This window comes from Montipora capricornis, chromosome 13, assembly GCF_036669925.1.
Source record: "Montipora capricornis isolate CH-2021 chromosome 13, ASM3666992v2, whole genome shotgun sequence".
Taxonomy (NCBI): domain Eukaryota; kingdom Metazoa; phylum Cnidaria; class Anthozoa; order Scleractinia; family Acroporidae; genus Montipora; species Montipora capricornis.
Genome location: NC_090895.1, coordinates 43,558,720 through 43,578,607, shown reverse-complemented (window position 1 = coordinate 43,578,607; position 19,888 = coordinate 43,558,720). Strand labels below are relative to the sequence as shown.

At 38.2% G+C, this 19,888-nt stretch overlaps 1 pseudogene; it reads right to left on the bottom strand.

Annotated features, from left to right (window-relative positions):
- Positions 1-19,888, bottom strand: part of LOC138028565 (dedicator of cytokinesis protein 11-like) — a 93,177-nt pseudogene that overhangs the window by 43,878 nt on the left and 29,411 nt on the right.

Genomic DNA, 19,888 nt, shown 5'->3' with positions numbered 1-19,888 from the left:
CCTGGATTTCCTGAAGCCTAAGACCCCCCCTCCTGTCTGGATTTCCAAGACAAAAGACCCCCCCTCCTGCCTGGATTTCCGGGAAAAAATATTAGGCTTAAATTTAATTTATTTTTAATAGAAAATACGCACAATCACGTATAGAAGATGTTCTTTTTCAATTCCTAAAGCTTTGGCTAAATTATATAAAAACTCTGTTGAGTGGAACTAAGAAAAGAAAGGAGCAAAAGGCCTTGCACACGGTATTGGTGGTCAAGGCCGTTCCAAAATACGTAACGCTAAATAAAGCGCTGGATTTTAAGATTACAACGTTACTGTAAAAATCTAAAAACAGAAATGGAAAGTAAATTTCATGTGCATTTAGCTGGTAAAAAGAAAGCTTCAAAATATCTTTCTGTTTTCAATTAACAACAAAATAAAAAACCCGCACTTGAAATCAGCGAGGAAAACAGCAGTGAACGCGATTGAGATGTTTGCGTAAATATTTTCTTTCTCTCAAGAAATTGCCCAAGAACATTAAAAATTTAGGTGCACATTAGTTGGACAATACCCTGGGAAACATTCATCCACAGACAGTAAGTACTTTTAGAGTAATAGTGGTAGAACTAGCGTTACGCTACTGGTTTTTGCACTAAATTTTTAACCATCACGCCAAAATTGAATTTTTCGTTTTGCTTAGCGTTCAAATGGTTTGATGTATGGTTTGCTTCGTTTGGTTCGTTTCGTTTGAATCGTTTCGATGGTTTGTAAAACACTTGGTTTCCTTTGTTTTAATCGTTCCTCTCAAATATTTCTTTCGTACATAACCCAAAATACACGCTAAAATTCCAGTTTTGAAAATTGCAAAGCCGTGAAAAGCGCCAAAACAAAACAATTACCTTGTTCTGCTTCACTGAACAAAGTTTGGTTGCCTAGCACGTGACAATTTTTACTCAGTACGTGACTAATTCTCTCACGCAAAGTACAAACTTTGAAAAGCTCGAAACCTTTGAAACCTTCGAAACATTTTAAACCTTTTCTTTCTATCCTTTGAAACGATAGATGCCGCGAACCAAACGAACAATAGAAAGTCTGAAACGATGCAAACGATAGAAACGATGTTAAAAGTGCGATGTTTCGGATAAAAATGTAACGCGCCGGACGAAAAATTTTCCGATTCCACCAACTTTGTCTTGGTGCTGTGTGCTAACAAAGCAAAATAAACGCAAGGCAAGTATCAAAATAAACAGCAGACATAATAGACAAGCGTTTGTTTTCCGTATTATTCCAGATAAATACTTTGTAGCAAAGAAATAACAGCTAAAAGTCGGGTATTGTCGATAACGAGCGTTTGACAGCCAATACCGTGCGCAAGGCCAAAAATGCTAAAACGCGAACGAGTGTTTATACACTCTTAGCTCATAAAAATCAATTGCCCTTGTTCTTTCTTTGCTCTTTGCGCTTTCTTTGTTCTTTCTTTGTATCATTACATGAAACAACGGTGGCACGCTGGGTCTGGGTACGAGTAAAAATGTGTCAGGCCTTTCAAACTCTTCGTTGCAATATTGTTGCGACGGCTCCTTTCTTTAGTATCTTGTTCGCGTTTTCTGCTATAAAAGGACCTGCGAAGGAACTTAGATTATCATTTATGTCAGGTGACAAATATGTGAACAAAATATTTCTACTATTTTCAGGGTCTGAGAGCGCTAAACTGTCACCAAACTAAACGTTCGAATCGCGTGAACTATCGGTTCAGATGACCCCTGCAGAAGACTTTTTCGAGTTCAATCCCCCCTCCCGCCTGGATTTCCAGGGTCCTTGACCCCCCCTCCCGCGAGAATTTCCAGAATCCCATCCGTCGGGGGGGTGTGGATTTTTTCTGGAACAACCCAATAATTATTATGCTAGGGTGTCTTGAATTCCCATTTCCTGATCCCCCATTTTATTTTTAATTAATTTATTACCTTCCTGGGACAGCTGTACTCCACCTCCTGACTTTCAAACTCACTATGGCTAACATTGCCATTTGTGTGACCATTCTCAATCAAGTCTGACCCTCGAAGCATGTCTATTGTAGATGCATCATTGAGATCACAGTGAAAATCCTCAGAAATTTTGATTCCCTTTTTGGCATCAAACAAAGAAATAGAAATAAAAAATGGTTCAATGTTAACTTCATTTCCATTGGCTACAGTTCTCAACAAACGAAACTTGAGATCCTCACATTCCACCACCACACGCATACCAAAATGTTCCCGAAACACTTCTGCGTCAATCCTTGCATCATCATAATTTACACAGGTTCCATTATTATCCAAGTCATGGACAAGAGAAAAGAGTTTCTTTCTTCCATCCTTCCTTCTCTTTGCATTCAACACCTCTGTTTCTTTGGAAAATTCAAGAAGTTCTGGATGCTTACTACCCTTAAGACTTTCTCGCAAAGACTGATGGAGTTTTGGCCCTTTTAATTTGCCAATCACACTGAAAGGTGAAGTCTTTGCACCGGTGTCCATATCAATTCCCATAACTTTACACAATGCTGTTATCCATGAGTCCATTTCAGACTGGCTGTCAGCAACCAAACTGTACAGTTTGTCTTGGATGTGAAGCTCAAAACCATACATTCGTCCTTTTACCCCCTGAAAAGATGTAACAAAGACAAAAATTAATAATCATAAGTGGCCGTCCAGATGAAAAGGATGCTTAACCAAAAAGCGTTTTGAGTATGTTTGTGTTTGAAAGGCGTTTGAAACACGTTTGAAACTGTTTGGAATGCGTTTGAAACTGTTTGAAACCCAAGGTGTTTGAAACTAAGGAAAAGGTGTTTATTTGTGTTTGAAACGCCAACCTGTGCTACATCTGTCAACAATGAACATAATTATTACTGTCACAGCAAATTATTTCAGTAGAGATTATGCATTGAGTAATAATTATTTTCCGTTTCATTTGTTTCTTAAAAGTTAAACCTTTTGTTTTATTGAAGCTTAATTAACCGGTTATGAATTAATCAGAAAACAGCATGGCCGAGGAGCATATATTTATTATTAATTATTACTATAAATTATTACATAGTTTTCAGATTTGTATCAGAGTTCCAGAATACCTAACAGTAGTTGTAATTTTTTTTTTACTGCAACTCAACTTATCTAGTTAACAATAATACAATTATAGAAAATGCACACTTTGGACATCTCCAACAACAATGTATAGATGTCAACCTGTTTTGCAATAATATGGAAAGTACCGCTGTAATTTTTGAACGGCTTTAACTTTAACAAGAACATACAATAATTAAGTTGAATAAAATCAGTGTCATGTAAAAAATCACCAATTGAAAGCGTTTCCAGACTTTTCAGTGTGAAACATGTAACGGGGAATCAAACTCTCTCGCACAAGTTGTTTCACTTGTAGAATTTTTATTTAGCAAGATACAGCCATGAATTATAAGTCAAATCGATCACTGAATTGTGTACTTTGCAGACAACATTATTATTTCCTTTGAAAATTGAGTGAAACTGTTCACAACTGAATGGTTACAAAACGAAAAACAAACTGCTGTACTCATGGGCCAAAATCCGAAATCGACAACAGCGGCCAATAAGAACACGTACGCCAGTTTAGCTTTCAGCTCGTTCACTCAATAATTATAGAACATGACGGTTCAAGAAACAAACATTGAAGAACAATCAAAGCAAGTGTACACAACACAATGGTCAGGGAAATGGGAAAAAATGTCTTTTCACTCACCTCTGAAAACAAGATCACCAACAGTCGCACGCATCATGCAAATTTGTCTAATGACATTACATCAAAGCACGCGCTTTCAATGGTCCATACTAAAATCTCCAGGGAACCTTACATTACACTTTTCACAGCACTATCAAGAATTTTTCTGCCTGCTGCAATACTTCGCGAGCCATTAAGCTGGCTGCCTCGCAAGCCTCGTGTCTTTGCTCGGCTTGCTTGTTGGCAATTATTTTTTAAAAGGTGTACATAATACAAAAAATTGCTCTAGACATACCTTAGAGATGTGTGTACATGAATCTAAGTAAAGCACACCCCTGGCCATGCTGGTGTTTACCTCGTCCTAAATAAGAATACGAAAAGCAGTATAAGACCTGTGATCACATGGTACAAAATCCGCCATACTGGAGAGCAAATTAAATTGCACTCTGGGACATCTAAAACAAAGCAACTTAATTTAAATACAAAAGCAAATTCAATGAGCTATATGGAATATTATGAAAATTTGGTGGTGTCAAACAATTTGATTTAAGGTGGCTCAAACCAGTTTCAAATTTTCAAGAGACCTAATTGTTATTAGAAGGAATTGACACAACACTTTATCACGTAACAGCAATGTTATGGTATCATGTGATGGTACCATGTAAAACACCAATTATAGCTGAACAAGATGTTACAAGTTACCACGGTAACAGGAAGGCCTTGAAAAAAGACCCTATATTTTGGCTTTAGTTGCTCATATCTAAAAAACGAACTCGGTGACCCCAATTTTTCATTGAACAAAGGTGATCAGCAGGCCAAGAGCAAACTAAACTCTCTGCAAAGTTTAAATTACTTAAGATGGCTCTGAATTCGCTCCACAGAATTTTTTCAAGAAAGTTTTATTCTGGCATGTTGATTATATTTCAGAAACAGAAAATGGGGGTTACCCAGTTTTGTACCCAATAAAACACTCCTTATTACAATTCTTCATACTTGAGAATAGTACATGTAACTAGGCCCAGCTTGTTTTTCATGTATGAAAATATCATCCTCTCATATTATTTTTGTACCATTGTCTGGACCCCAAAGGGACATGCTTCTTGTGCAACATTTTAAATTTGAAGCTGTTCAAAAAACTCACAGCACATGTTTTATCAGGTCTAAAACAACGCGGCTATGCCTCACGTCTTTAAACCCAATTAAAGACACTACTGCTCGTTTTTTAAACATTACCTCTAGAGATGTACATGGGTTACCAGTAATTGAATTTTGTCAACTCATTTGATAAAACCAGACTTCCGTGTCTCACTCCCCACTGATACATTATTAAAGTGTCTTTAAAAAACTAAACCGGTCCGGGAATTCACTCAAATGCACATAGTACATGTACATATCAATCAGGTCACTTTAAATCTTAGACTAAGACTTTGACACCTTTTTGTACTCCAGGACATAAGAGCCATCGTTTGATATCTGCTTCAAATGAAACCACCTGCGTTTGAAGTTCTGCAGAACAAAGTAGAGATATCAAGGTACAAGCACATTATGCAAGGAAAAATGAACAAAAAAGTCCACGTACATGTATCTTCATACAGCATCAGATGGTAAATGCACTAATTCACTGCCACAGAAGATGCAGAAGATGCATCCCAATGGCATTGTGCTGTCATTTTCCCTACTAGCGGTCGTCCAGTCATCCCAGACAACCAGAAAGTCTACAGGGTGACTAGTTTTTGGTAAAATAAAAAAGTTGGTTGCCCGGGAAAAAAAAAAAACAACGGATAACCCAGCAAAAATAGAAAATGTATTACATATACAAAGCATCCCACTCACTCATCCGTTTTCTATTGTCAATGTCCCATAGCAGTGTGAAGTTAGCAATTATAATTAATTAGCAATTATACACTGTAACTTGCCGCAGTAGAGCATTTTCCCCGCGTTTTGAATATCTGTGGCTTTTACAAAAAACTGCCTCACAGGAAGACTCCGTTTTTTAAAATAATAAAATTTTATTTAATCCAAATTTCCACAAAAAAACCACAGGCGCACACTTACATGTAGAACTATACAATACTCAAGCTCCAAAGCCATGTGATTGCATCTCAACACAGCATGCATTTAATCGTAGGGGGTTTCCCAATGGGCAACCAGGCATTCATCAGGGCAACCAAATTTATGGGCTTAGTTGCCCAGCTTTTGACACAGGCACAACTTTAAGTTTTTTTAATTTCAAGCACTGCTACTAGACTTAACAACCCATGATTTACTAATTCTTTTGGTGCTCTTTTGAGGAGGAGTCAGGGTGCTTTAGTGGTCATCAACCGTGCCTCCCACCTCTGTGACCCGGGTTCAATTCTGGCTCAGGTCGTATGTGGGCTGAGTTTCAGTCGATCTCAATCTGACTCCGAGGGTTTTTCTCCGGGTAATCCGGTTTTCCTCCCTCCCCGGCCTATTCCATCAGGCTGTGGTGCTGTGCTCCGAGGTCATACATGGGTCGTGTTCAGGAGCAGGGCACCTAGCCGGCAGCACAGCTCCTTTGGTTCGACCTCATCGAGCTGCTCCCCCTTAGTAATTCAGTCTCGCACTGCGAGAAAGGGCGATTAGCAAGTCAGACAACTTACATGCCACAGCCAGTTTATCAGCGCAGCCTATATATGTTAGCCATTTTGGCTCCGCTGAGTTTCTAACATGCAAAAAGCCCCCATTACTACTTAAAAAGTGAATCAACTGGTTCTCAAAATTATTAACTTGAGGTACATGTAACTGGGCTCTCTTAGGGTACAGACTATTTTGCTGTTTGTATTCTACATTGTTCATTATAAATGAATAGATGTTACTTCAGAAATAAGCAATTACAATTATACCTTTGCTCCAGGAGTGCCATTAGTTTCACCATGAAACGGAGCCTTTGTGAGGTATCCCTGTTTCGTAACACCCTTCTCTCGAAGAGGGCTCATCATAACAGCCTGCAAAATAGCACTATTTCAACAATAATTATCTCCACCTGGGGCATATTAGATATTGAAGACACTGAAAGCTGCTCGGCTCTCCTCACCCAGCATCCATGCTTTACAATGTATTCGTCCTACATGTACTCTGAGAATAAGGGGTTACAAATGGTAAAATGCGAGATTCGCAGAGATACCGAGATCCTTGCATGCGACTCCCAGACCTAAACCAAAACATGCAAGACTTCACACCGAAATAAATGCAATACAGTATAAACCACACTTCGAGACTCTTCGCAAAGGCTGCCGAGATTTCCATATCGGATGAAACGTTTGGGTCAGTGCCAAGATTTTGGAGGTACCATTCGCCATCCCTAGAATATAATGCAACCAGTTCTTTTTATGATAAGATTTTCTGCTAAATAACAATTGAAATGGAGTTATTCTGGACCTTATATTCATAACGAGCAAAGCCTACATGTATAGCTAGCTATTAAGCTCTTCCTTTATGCTACCAATTTGCTAGGGGAAAGAATGTGCCTATTAATACAATGTAGTAATTACATCCTTTTCTTCTGATAAGATGCAAATACATGTAATGTAGGTTTCAGGTAAAAGGCCACCATTATCACAGTATAAAAGGACTCTTGCGATAACATTGGATCACCCCCGATGAAGACAGGAGTGTCAAAATATTGGGTCTTTGAATTGTAACTTTCTAAGCGACATTCAGATTAATTTTATTTAACCCACAGTAGCATCAAACATAATTATAATTATACAAAATTATCTGATTGTCAACCCGACAGAAATGTGTTACCACATGTCTACTTCATGGGAAACAGACACTGATTTTTCCGAGTTAAATGCCCAACTTCACTATCAAATGGGGAAGACACTCCAGTTATCCTGGCCCAGTGTACCACACAACGTCATATAAATTATTTCCTTTACCCGGAATGATAACATCTCATCATTCTGATGAGACTGCTCAGTTTATAATACAATTTTAATTACTGTTAGTAGCTACAATGGAACTATATTTTAATATATTGCATTGTAACTCTAGTCAACAAAATCATGAAAAAAAACAAAGCAAACCTCATTTCCATAGTCCACCTCATCTTCCACATCCATCTCAAACACTTGCTGTTCAAGTCCCTTCCCTGCAGGTGGTCTATATTACAACAACAAAATTCTGATAAATAAAAATTATTTTAAAGCTGTGTAGTCAGAAGTACAATCATGTAACTTACATGGAAAGCAAAGAAGGTGCCGAGGCATATTGGCTGCAGTAAGGCGCTGGATTTGAGTAATAGGAATACCATGATCATTTTCATGTACATCATTAAGCCTGGACACATGACGGGAAAACGTGTTCTTTGACGTTTGAGTTTGACAGCCGTTAAGCAACAGTTGAAACTTTTTGCGCAATAGTTTGAAAGTATTTGAAGCATACTTAATATCAGATTAGGGTCAGTCTTTGATGTCTAGTCTTGCTGCCCTTTTAGAAAAGCTTCATGAACATCTCTCAAACTTCAAGTGATTGAGGACAAAACTTGTCATGTTTGCAGCCAAAACTTATCACGTTTGCAGCCAGTTTGAGCATGTTTTCCCGTCTGCCATATGTCCATGCTTACAGTAGATAAAAAAGATGGTATTGCAGCTTCATCACCTTCCGTGTACTAAAGTCCACCAAATGAAGTTGTCTTTTAGTAAAAAATATTTAGCAAGGGGTTATTGTCACTTCAGCTGGGTCGATACAATGTGATGTTTCTTTGTACACATGGTCCCACAAATGAAATGGAGGTTCTACTGATCTTGATAAAATTCTGGTAGTCTGGTCTGCTCACAGACGTTAAAGTTCTACAAATAAGTTTTTTCCCCGGTAACACCAATGGAGATCTCGCAACAAGTAAGCAATACTTTTTTGTCGAGTAAAGGTGGAATTACGTAGTCATTTCAGTGATGCAATTTTAAAAACATGCATTTCCATGATACAATCGGATCGCGGAAGGTTCTTCCCTAACTCCAAATACCACTTAAGACGTGCGAGCGAAAAACTAACAAACAAACAAACAAACCACTTTTACTATTCCGACATGAAATGTTGAAAGACTAAACTATGAATTGAATTAAAACAGCTGAAATAGCTTGATCCCAAATGAAACTAAAATAGCTGTGAGTGATGCCTGTCAGAAAGCATGTGCATATCAGAGAAAGTTGACATGATTAAAAATCGCGAAACGTGACAACTTAGCTACGATTTCAGTGTGTACTTAGATTTCTGGGTCAAATACAAGTCATATATACCCGGAAATGCTTTGTAAGGTACACACCAGTTTTTTGGTAAGTCATCATGTTCTGTGGCACGTTTACATCTTGTATAATTATAGCTAAAGCAAACCACTTGAATTCGGTGGGAAGGGGGGGGGAGGGGATAGGGGGTTTTTGGTTAATTAATTAACTCTGGGCCCCTGAAAAAATCACTCGGGCTACTAACTTTTAATGTTGGAAGCCCGAAGGGCTCCCTGAAAATTTTCTTAGGCAGCACCCTTGAAACTTGTCCGAGTCCTTGGAATACAGACAGTACTTTATAGAAGTTATGCAGGCCAAGGGCGGATCTAGGATTTTGGCTAGGGGGGTGCACATGTCAAACGCAAATGCACAGGAAGACCAATCTTTATTTGTTAGACAATGTATAATACATGCTTTTAAGAGGGTTAGGGCTGTAGTATGATAAATCTGTAAATTTATGATGACGCAAATAAAAATCTAACTTAATGCAGTTTTTGTGCTTTTTAATTAAACTAAAACGTTTTTTTTTTTTTCAGCCGAGGTAACCGAGCACCCAGTGCACCTCTTCTTGATCCGCCCTTGCAGGCTGTGACAGTTTAAATGTGCAACACACCTTGGAAGTTTGAGGTAACTTCTCCCATAGCTGGCATACTTGTTCTCAATACAGTTCCAGTTAGCCGTGTAAAACCGAATACACTTCAAGCAAGATAAAAAAATACAAGAAAAATGTACTGTAAAGAACATGATGTGATTAGTGATCAATAGACCGAATGCATAAATGGTGGCCAAAAAAATGGTCGTTTATGTCCTAATTAGACTCCCTAGCCTTGTTTGCATGGACAAAATACAAAAGAAATGTTGCTTCAATGAGAGCGAGGCTATAGAGTTTTTTCACTCACATGACCAGCAGCCATACTGCAATACTGAAACAAAGGAAAATATTTGCATAAAAATAGAGTTTAATTCTCAGAGGATTAGGTTGGCACACCATCATGGCCGCCATTTCTTTGTTTTGGAACACCAACATGGCCGTCATGACATAACACAAAAACGCTCTATTGACCAGAGACTAATTTACGGATAAACAAAAGAATAAATTTTTGGCTGCCGTTTATGCATTCGGTCTATTCCATGACTATTCCATTAAAACTATTTACCACAGTAAATCACATAATCTGATCCCCTGCACAATAAATTTTGTTTACTTGGCAGAAAGGATGGTTCTAATGGACTTTTGCATGTCAAAGGGGGTCTTCATGTGATGTCAACCACTCACTTTGTGTTACTAAAAGCCACATGACAGATGCACAGTGTACATGTACAACACTGTTGTGCGATATCGTGCAGGGTTGACACAGTTGTGAGAGCACCTCAGTACAGACCTGGACCCACCGATGCGACTCAGGTTCAATTCCAGGACTCAGTTTTCTACCCCCCTCAGAGCTTTTTCTCTCATACATGTGTACACATGTAACTTCAGTTTTCCACTTTCAGCAAAAACCAACAATTGATTTGATCTTCTTTGAGTCCAAGTTATTTGATTTGATTTGCAATCTCCCCAGTTACTAGTCTCTGGAGAGATTTTTGGGCCTGGCTAAATAACCTTAAGACTTAATTAAGTGATTATCATCATAGTTTTTGCTCAGTAGTCTGCTTACAGTATAAATAATGCCAGCTATCCATACATGACATATTTTTACATGTATGGATCCATGGATGACTCCAACAGAAGTCAAGGCAGTTCCCAGAAGCATAGGCTTCTGTAGTATTAGCCAACTCCTATTGCAAGTTACTTTTCAATTCATCTCACTTAATGTTTACTCACGGAGCCCCAACGCACCAATGGAATGACCTGGTTGGTTACCAGTGGTGTACTAATTGGACAATGAGCGGGTCCACCTTGCTCGGCAATGGGACAACTGCCATCATCATCATCATCACACATGGTTTCCCTGGAGAAAATCTCAGACTTCCCACACCTTTTCAAGAATATGCACCACTTTTGTGTTGTTCTTTTCCTCCCTGGAATCTTCAACCGCTCCAAGTTGCTTGTCAGGTTCTCTGACACTGAACCCAACGCGCCCAACTACGACTGGTACAACTGCCATCTTTGATTTCCACAATCTGCCAATCTCTCTTGCCAGATCTTGGCACTTCTCACACTTTCCTGTTTTTCTCTGTATAACACTGCCACCCGCACCCGCCGACATATTCCTTACATTTATCATTTTATCATTCATATTATTATCATGATTATTATTAGACAATGGAATAATTATGTTGTCCATGACCATACCTCACGAGTAAATAAGTTGGAAACCTTAGAAAGGGCATCTGCTGGAACTGTGGACTGCAGAGTTCTCAACTCTCGAGGTAGAGTGAATGCCTAACAAGCACACAATAATATTGATGAAAACAAAAGTTAACAACCATTGATCAACATAACATCAACAAGTGTCTTTAACGGATGTACTATAAGTGAGATGTTGAAGACAAAATTACAAGTCAGAATCACATGCGATACTTTTTTTTCTGTTGGATACCCTGCTTCAATAAGTTTAATCTTATAAACCATGAAGTTGGAACAAGACTTCAAAAGGCAAGCATTCTCTATTTTCAAATGTTACATAATACACTTTGACCCTGAATTTGCCTTCTCCCACGCCCTCCCTCCAAACTTTGCATAAAACTATTGTTTTCAAATGCTCTCAGGGAAACTGCATATTCCCAAGAGCATAATTATAGCTTATGCGAAATTTGGGAGGCAAACGAAGTGTATTATGGGGCATTCAAAAAGAGAATTTCCACAGAGCAACACTCACTTGTGTACACATCTGAGCACCTGTACATAGTTCACTTAAGGTAATTCCCTTGAAATTGTTCTACATTTACTTTCAAACTTTTTTGGAAACTTGGCATAATTAACATTCATGATATGAACATTAAAAAAATGCAATAAAAAAATGTGGTCACCGTGCTTGTTTACATGTCAGCAGGTTCTTAAAATGGGGTGTTTTTACTGGTTGCGCATTAAAAATTCAACCTTCATACAGAATTAAGTCTTGGTTACTTGAAAGATACAAAATTTTATTTTGAAAATAAAGCTTCTTTTATTCACATAAGCAGTATTGCTTCCTTTACGCCATTTTTGATTGCCTGGTTGCGGGATTAGTGCACTCTTTGGGACAGTTCCGTGGTTAGCTTGAAGTCCTTGCTTTGGCCAAAATACATCCAGTACGGAACTGTTTTCCAAAAAAATTCATGTTCTACTATCAAACTTTTTTTCTTCTTCAAATATTGTCTTTATTCAATTGTTCTTAGCAAATACCTGACAAAAAAAATCAGGGATCACCATGCTCGTTTGAGAGAAAAGGAGCATTTATTTCGCTATTGGGCTTAATTTGAGGGAAATCTCTTAAGTTTTGTACGCGCACGTGCTCATGAGCATGCGATGATGACGTGAAACTCATGTGCAGTAGGGATGTGCAATGAAATACTAAGGAATTACCTTAGTAGAAATAAACCAATTAAGACAGTTTCCCTTAAGCAAGAAAAATATGTAAATTACCTAACACTGAAAGGACTTTAAAGGCAAAATCCATCAGCAAAATTAATGTAGGCCTTAATAATTCAACAGGACTTAAGGTAGTCTAACAGAAGGTGAAAAAGCATTAATTTTGTTCACGACAAATCAGTGCTGTGTTTGATATGGTTAGACTTAAGAAAGAAAATTATTATGGTTATCTGTCTGGTAAAAAATTCTGTAAGGTAAAAAAAAAAATCAGTAACAATACTGGAAATGAATTTGCGGCAATCTATTTGTTGCAAAATTTGTGTTTTTGATCCATGAAAGAGGATTCATTGGTTTGAAAAGGATATTGCTACTTATATCAAGACAACAATGATTTGATGTAAGACTGTGTTTCCAGAGGAGAAACCATTTCAAACTATTATTAAAATAATTACTAATAAGAAAACTATCAATTCCACTTGACTTTTAAAGGATTAAATCATTTCACATTAAGTTTAGAATTCTAATGAACTTGTATGATCTTTGAGTACAAACAGCTGTACTTCACATACATGTATTGAAAATTAAACCCTAAGCTTTCTTCCTTTAAAATTCTCAGCGATTAAACCAATATAAAAAGTAAATTGTTGTAAAAGTACTGCACATGTATTTTCACTGGTCCATTTATTTTAGGTGAAGATGTCAACACAATAAACAATAGTTTCAAAAATTCATTTTTTTCTGCTTGGCTGCCCACACTCAATAGATTACTGTCACCATTTCACATCTTACAAGTACATAAGTGAAATGACAAAAAATATATACTATATATTAAGACATCATAATATTTTGAGTAAGAAAAACACGATCTTTTCTTTTAAAAAAAGTTTCAGAAAGTACACGATCGCGACAGGAAAAATAAAAATAGAAAGTCAAAAAGCGACCTTATCCACCAGACTACAAAGGTCTACCAAGCTCATTAATTTCTGTGTGCAAAACAAAATACGGAATCAAGATTGTTTACCAGCTTTCAAAATTCATTTCGCCTTTTTATCAATTTGACGGCAAAGTACCGAATAATTAAACACCAAATACTTGAAAAATATGAAAGGAGAACAATTTCCTCCAAGTGAAGTCATGAAATCAAAAAATTCCCTGACAAGGAAGACAAAATAATCATCAAATATGCCACACAATTTTACATAAAAATGTAAATGTGTATCCTTTTTTTTTTTGTTTGAAGAAAAAAGTCAGGAACATTCAAACTTGACATAGTACCATTTTTATTTTGAGCACAACAGAATGCGAAAATGAATTGTTAAGAGATAAAATGTAACGAGTGTACGGTGTTTTCTTTGTTTATAAGCCTAAAGATTGTGAAGACGTCGTCGAGCGTTAAGATAATTGCTGCAAATCTCAATTTTCCGATGAAGCTATTAGCGAAAAAACAGTCTTCTTGAAAGGTAGGCAAGACTTACTCTGACTTGAAAATCTGATGATTCATCTGGGTCGAGAAACTCGATCGACATGGGATCGAAAGAAATTACAAAGAATAGTGATATCCCAGGAAGGCGACTAGAACGTGCTCAAGATCAGCGTCAATTAAGCTACACCGACGTACAGTAAACCAATCATGAAATTTTAATGTTCTATATTTACCTGATCTCAAAACAAACCACTTGTAAGGGGGGAAAAATTCTAGCCGTACGAATAATTAATTGTTAATCTAAGGTCAGTGATGTACGTTTTAAGATAATCCGAAAATTCAAGTGAGTTGAAGCTCTAAATTTGCGGTAAATACGAAAACGTCCACTCGTTAAAAAATTTTTTTGGGAAAATGAATCAGATAACTGAACGTATAGACATCTCTGCAAAAAAACATAACACAAAGAAAATTGATATGTTCAAACATTCATAAATAAGAATTAGCGCGGTTTTATATTTTGTAAATGGAGAAATTAGCTCGAGTTCACTTCTTCCGACTCAAACATAAGAGGGACAGATGTAATTACTGTTAATATTTGTCTTCCTGTCTTGATATGAGAACTTACTCTAAAAATTAGGAATGTTCACCATTTTAAAAAAAAACAGGGCGCAAACTTTTTAAAAGCTTCCCAAATTGTTTTGGTGTTTTTTAATTAGTTATATTCACCTGGCTTTTGGCTCTACACTGGAATAAAGCGCCTTTTGTTTTGAATTTCGAAATATAAAATATACATTGGCTCAGCTTACTGATTGACAAAACTACAAACATCGATCGTGCACATTCGTAAAGCGCATAGATTCTCAGATTCTCTTCAACGGCGTGACATGCGAAATAGTTAAGGTAACTTACGATGACATCGTCCTCGGGAAAGACAAGAAGTACTTGGAAAGGATCTCGCAAGATTTGCGTTCTCTTGTGCACTATTTCATCTTCATAACTGATGGGCAGAATTCCAGTGACGACCTCCTATAAAGAACAAAAACAAACTTTGAGGTGTTAAACGGGAGATTCTAGCACAATAGGCAGCGGAAGGATGGCAGTGATTAAAAGATAAAACTATTTAGGCGTAAAACCGCTCGATACAGAGACAAATTCAAGCCGTTTTTCAAGTCGTACTGAAACCACTGGAAGGTGGAGTCGCGAACTGCAAAGTGTGTAAGATCATAGTAAACTGTACTTCAAAATAAAGCTCAGAATTTGCATATCGCCAACAAAACTAAACGACATAAAAAATAATCCTTTGTGCCTTAATTACTAAAGACTAGAGCAAGGTTTCGTTCCTTAGGAAGGCTAAGGAATCGGTGGATGGGAGCTTAGTTTAAAACAAGCAACAATAATTTCCAAGTAAGTCTTGTATGAACAGTAAAATGCCGGTTTTCGGTTTTGCCCATAAAATCACCCATGACAAAAACTCTATGGACAACAACAATAAGCATACTGTTCACAACAGAGATACTAATCGGATACATAAACCCCTTAACAGCGTGATCGGCACAGCAAGGTCTTGGAAAGAGCTTACAGCAATTATAAAATCATTTACGCGAAATATCTGTTTAAAATGTCCCACCTTTAAAGGTCTTATATAAAAGGTGCTTTCACTTGAGGTTAGCGATTTGATGTCAACAGCCGAGACCGTTGATTCACGATCTCTCTTGTGTGATTTACTTGTTTTCCGCTCCGACATAGCTGTTATTTTCGAGGCAGAAATATTCCAAGTTACTTCAACTTTCGGCGGCCATGATTGATTGATTGATCAATACAAATACCTCGTTTGCGTGCGCAGTCAACAAACCAATTACCCTCCCCTCCGATATCCTTTGGTGACTAATGGCTTGTTCACTAAATGCGATCTACACGAAGCTTCCATCCGGCTAAAGAGGTTTTTATCTCAATTTTGTCATCTAACAGGTCTCTGCTTCAATACCTGCAGCCGTAACGAGCACTGTTCATTGGTATGAAACAGTTTTGTTTATCGAACGAAATTCCTAACAATGACGTCGAAAATCACGCCTTCAAAACCGCAAAATTCTTTGACTTTTTTGCAGTCAGTTAAATATGGACTGATAAACCTCAAAGAACCAGTCCGCGGGCATGTGGAATGGGTGGTCAAAAAATGCGCTGACAACCGCAAGCCATCCACATTTTGGTGAACTGCCCATAAAATTGCCGTTTTAATTAACCCTAATTTCCGTATGGTTTTTAATCGCTTACAAATCCAGCCGACGACATTTGAGGTGAAAGGTGAACCGCAAAAGAAACAGATAATAACTCCTTCAAAATATTTAAAATGTATACCTTTTCGATTTAATTTATGCACTCATAATATTTTCCCGTGAAAGTATGTTCTTGTTAGTGCTTTTTTGTTACTGCTGTTGTTGTTTACCTTAGATCTTGGTGGTTCTTTCGGTCCTTATCTACGCTTAACATTCGGCCGGAAATTGAAAGATTAACTCGATGCGGAACGCATGTCCTCGTCTCAGACCACCGGCGACGGAAGGGTGCCATAGCAGCAACAGTAAAAACGAAACTCGAATTGTTATAACGTAACATTTTCTTGCGGCCTTTTAAACGGAGGAGGACAGTTCGAGGTTAAATAAGACTGCCAGTGTTTGGTAACCGACGTTTTGCAGTGTTTAATATTGTTTGTTGCTGAGTGATAATACAGCAGTATCAAATTGTGCTTAAAGTACTTTCCCTGAGCAGTTAGCGGAGTAGTGGTCTATGTAAAGGTGACGGAAAAATAATCAACATTCCCAGGGACACAAAAATGCAACCTCGTACCCAGGGTCTCCTCTGCGCTCGCGAACTCAATGAGGACCCCAACTTCAGCGCCCCCAATCTTGAATCCGTTCCTACGCGGTTGATTAGTAAGAAAATTAAAAAACACTCAATTTTTAATTAAAATTACTGCCCTCTTACGCAACGTCCGAATATGGGCTTATAATTTTAAAAGGTATTTTTTAGGTTGAGGTATTAGAAAGAATCGATGACAGTCAGTCTGTCTGATTCTACACCAATTTACTAAAACGACAGGAATGCAAGTTTCTTTCTAACCTTAAGCGCTGGTTCCAAGCCATTTTGAACATTTTCCACGAGAAGGACCTGCCGAAAGAAAGCAAACATAAAAGTTAATTCTGAGTTAAAACCTTTAGCTTTCAGAGTAAGTAAAAAATGCAGGTATTCTATGAACTTTTCCACAGTCTACAATAGAAAGCTAGACAAACGTAAGCCTACCCTACCCCCAAGGTATCAAAAGTAGTCCGACCCCCGCCCCTTTCCCCCAGGGGTTTCGGGGAATAATTTGAACTGGGGAACAGGGCCCGGTTGTTCAAAAGCCGATTAACCTAATCCAGGATTAGGTAAACTTTTGTTTCAGGTTTCCAACGTTTTGGTGAAAGTTTCTTTTGCTTATATTTGTTTTTCAAGATTGACTTCTTCTAATGTAAAGTTCTGCCGAATATCAGCATTGAAGAGCATTTGGGAGTAGAGAAGTAAACTCCTTGGTTTCTTTTTAATCTGGGATATTTTAGGGAACATAGGAACATAAACCCTTTTAGCGATCAAATGGCTGAGAATTAGTTTGAAAGTAATTTCAGGAACAAGGAAACACAAGCAAAATTTTAAAGGGAACAAGGGAAAAAGGGAACAAGGACTGCCATTAGCATGGGAGGGCCTCCATATTTTGGGGTCCAGGGATGGCACAGTGGTGAGAGCACTCGCCTCCCACCAACGTGGTCCGGGTACGATTCCCAGACTCGGCGTCATATGTGGGTTGTGTGGTTGGTTCTCTACTCTGCACTGAGAGGTTTTCTCAGAGTACTCTGGTTTTCCCCTCTCTGTGGACAGTGTTCTCAATTAGTAACCCGCCGACTAATTCAAAGGTATTTTTGCGCGGTTTACTGAATATGCGATGCGGGAAAAGCAGATCTTAACAAGTGTTATTGAAATCCATAAAGAAAATTGGGCGTAACCACGCATTTTTCGAAGATAATCAATCGACAATATTTGTAAAATGCTTTGAAATACAAAGCAATGTATGGCGTTCTTTGCCAAATTGAAGCTTAATTATCTCTGAAAAATGCACGGTTACCCCCCAATTTTCTTTTTGGATACCAAGAGCAGTTGCTAAGTTCTCATTTCTCCGCATAGTTCTGAACCGCGCAAAAATATCGCTGTGTTAATAAGCACCGCCGATAGAAAATCCAAGTATCTCGAGATGCGCAGAACGTGTGCGCAATAACAATAGTAGGCACCGTCCTTAAAGTTGGAAATTAAAATTGACTTTAAACTACGACTTAGCGAAGTCCAGACTGGTGAATTTTTCAGGCTTCTCTACGCAATTGCTAAAATTGCGTTCATAACTGCGAGGATCATAGCTTTACTTGATTTCATATCCGCAGTTCAGTATGTGATTCATTTCATTTATCATTTCGTTCAAAATGACCAGCTCCCAACGTCAGTGGCTTCATAGCTACCGGTATCGTGAGGTCACGGGTTCAAGCCCCTTTGAAGTTCTGAATTTTTCAGGCTTCTCTACGCAATTGCTAAAATTGCGTCCATAACTGCGAGGATCATATCTTCAATTGATTTCATATCCGCAGTTCAGTATATGATTCATTTCATATATCATTTCGTTCATAGACTGGTGAATTGTTGACGTAGTTACTTTTAATTTATGTCATAATAAATTAATAAGCCACCTCGAAAATTTTGTATGCGTTGGAAAATCGAATAAAGAATGAGGGCACGGAGACTAATCAGTAAAAGCTTTCTTTCGAGAATTTTGACTGTCACTAGAATCCTATCTTGTGTAACTGAATATTGCAGGTCAGAGATTAACACTAAATCAGATGAGATTTGATGGAGGTATTATATGTCTAACAGAGAAAACAAAAAAACATTTTAATTGATTCAATACATACAGGAAATTGCAATTTTATCAGTTACTTCAGAATACACGTGAAGTCACATCTACGATAAGTCTGAAGAGAAAATTACTTTGACTGCCTACGCGGTATGTGAACCAGTCGATCTGTTTTTGATTAGTAGGTGAGTACCCAGAGAAAATCCTTTCGAAGCAGAGAGCGGTTATGGCGCCGAGTACAGAAAAAAAAACCGAGAAACATATGCGGAAGGGAAGTACTTAGCCTTACGAACGATTATCGGAGCATTTTTGCGCCTGCAATATTCTTAATTTGCCACTAAGGCAGAGTTGCGCACAAGCTAATGCCGCTGAACCCAGCTACTTACTGCATCTTCCCAAAATAATCTCCAACACGGTGAACAGATCGAGTGTTGGAAGATCTCTATAAAGAGCCCAGGCCTCCCACGGTCTCAAGTGGCAGCAAAAAGATGAACCAACGTAAGTGTTTCGAAGAGCTTGTGACACACGGTTCAACATCGTGCAACATTGGTCGCTCAAGAAATAATGCTAGATGTTGCAGCCTTTTGAATGATACTGTTGTTACTTGAACGGCTATAACATATTCAACTTTTGTTGAACGAGAACTACGAATTCTTTCCATATTTTTGGCGCGGGAAAAAAAAAAAGGTTCCGAAAGGTTGTCGTGAATTTGCGCCGCAAGCTTTGTTCCAGTGATCCTGAAAGGCCTCTAAAGACAGGAAAAGGAACGCACTATTTGGACTCGAGCATGGCTCGAGAATGGGGTGTATTATACCTTGCTGGCGGAAATTCGAAACATTCGGATGTTTCAAGTTATAGAAATTTCATTCGCATCCCGGAGGGGGGGGGGGGGGGGCGCGATATATCCCTGGGTGGGGAGGTGCGGCGCGGCCCCTCATATCCTGACCCTGTTTAAGACAAATATCGCTGATTTTCCTACCCTGTTTAAGACAGAATTCCGATTTTTTATACCCTGTTAAAGACTTTTTATGTGCCTGGTATCAATGCCAAAGTCAACGGAAGTCAATGTTAATTAA